This window comes from Physeter macrocephalus, chromosome 8 (assembly GCF_002837175.3).
Source record: "Physeter macrocephalus isolate SW-GA chromosome 8, ASM283717v5, whole genome shotgun sequence".
Lineage (NCBI taxonomy): Eukaryota > Metazoa > Chordata > Mammalia > Artiodactyla > Physeteridae > Physeter > Physeter macrocephalus.
Genome location: NC_041221.1, coordinates 55,365,403 through 55,366,804, shown reverse-complemented (window position 1 = coordinate 55,366,804; position 1,402 = coordinate 55,365,403). Strand labels below are relative to the sequence as shown.

The 1,402-nt window shown below is 39.2% G+C and overlaps 1 non-coding gene across 1 annotated transcript; it reads left to right on the top strand.

Annotated features, from left to right (window-relative positions):
- The first annotated feature begins 494 nt into the window (after positions 1-494).
- LOC112065580 (U6 spliceosomal RNA) lies at positions 495-601 on the top strand. The gene has a single exon (XR_002892118.1). It is a non-coding gene; the product is annotated as a U6 spliceosomal RNA (small nuclear RNA).
- The last annotated feature ends 801 nt before the right edge of the window (positions 602-1,402 follow it).

Below are 1,402 nucleotides of genomic sequence, written 5' to 3'. Positions count from 1 at the left end.
ATTTTCTAAAATGTCAAAAGTTTTCCTCTAAGCATGGAGAGGAAGATTAGACACTAGATCCACAGTGCAGACACCTATTTCCTCATGAGCTACAATTCTGAATACCCACTCTAACACTCTAGTGATTTGCAAAAATAAAAAAGGAAAACTTTACCTGCATAGTTGTCACTGCCTTCTAACTGGTCTTTCTGTTTCAAATTTTATCCTCTTCCAGGCCTCTCTTTTTTCCTGGAATTAATTTTTTTTAAATACCGATTTTACTTCCCTGTTCCGGTCTCACTGTATGTAAGTGCAAGCTCTTAAAAGGGGCTTACAAAGCGCTTTGGCATCTGGCTCCTTCCTGTCTCTTTAACCTCATCTCTTTCAGCCTCCCTCCTCACCTCAGTCTTCAGCAGCACAGAAAGCAATTTTAGACCACTCTGCCTTCATACGGGAGTTGTTACCCCCATTTTAAGTCTGATGAGTTCCTGTTCTCCCCTCAAAAACCAGCTAAAGTGCTCACTTCAGCAGCACCTAGGCTAAAATCAGAACCACGCAGAGAAGATTAGCATGGCCACCGGGGCAAGATGGCATGCAAATTTGTGAAGCGTTCCATGTTTTCAAACTGTATGATTCCACTTTTAGGAGGAACATGGAGTAGTCAGATTCATAGGGACAGAAAGTAGAATGGTGGTTAGGCTAGAGGGGGGATGGGTAGTTATTGTTTAATAGGTAGAGTATCAGTTTTGCAAGATGAAGCATCCTGTGGAGGGATGGTGGCGATGGTAGCATCACAATGTGAATATACTTAATGCCACTAAACTGTACAATTTATATTGGTTAAGAAGGTAAATTTTATCTTATGTGTATTTTGCCACAACTTTAAAAAAACAGCTAAATTTCCAGGGTCCTTTTCTCTGCACCCATCCCATTCCCAGGGGGAGTTAGGCATTTTCATTTTTTAACCAGTAGACTGAAATAGCTGCACCTAAGTGATTGTCAAGAACACTAACCTTGAACTCACTGCTGCTTAATACTCATCAAATACATGGTTGAACAACATAAATTTGCAAAGGATTGCCTTGGTGAAATACAGTCCACGTGTTTCTCCAGACACAAAAAAATTCATCCTTGGAAAAAACCACACAAGCAGGTCTCCACGCATCTGGACCATATGGTCTATTCTCTTGTAAAACTGCTTTTATGAAACATAATTTGGCATTATGTCATCATTGGCCTATATTTAGAGCCACTGTAGGAAACAGTCAGCCCATGAAATACATTTAGTACAGGTGTGTTTAGGGTGGTATACTGTTCTTTTTCTTTTATTTTTCTTTCTTTCTTTCTTTTTTTTTTACTATCTATGAGGAAAAACTCTTTAGTTTTGGCACCAGAAATAGGTTTTCTTTGTAGGTAATACTAA